This window comes from Lupinus angustifolius, chromosome LG03 (genome assembly GCF_001865875.1).
Source record: "Lupinus angustifolius cultivar Tanjil chromosome LG03, LupAngTanjil_v1.0, whole genome shotgun sequence".
NCBI lineage: Eukaryota > Viridiplantae > Streptophyta > Magnoliopsida > Fabales > Fabaceae > Lupinus > Lupinus angustifolius.
The window spans coordinates 2,933,948-2,934,179 of record NC_032011.1 but is presented as its reverse complement, the minus strand read 5'-3'; positions in this window follow the sequence as shown (position 1 = coordinate 2,934,179).

The window sequence follows — 232 nt, the reverse complement described above, 5'->3', positions numbered from 1 at the left end:
AACTTTTGCCCTTTTCGACAACCGAAACACATTTAAACATGGTTTTTCAAACACCTGCACACAGAAAAGTTCTTAACAACATTCATGTACAATATTCAACACATTTCATCAACAATCATATATATTCAAAATATTACATCCAAACATAAAAATATTAGGTTTCTTAAAAACCCAAGTTAACTCAAAAACCTTTGAGATGGTTTAGGAGATTCGGGTGTCATATTCGGACACC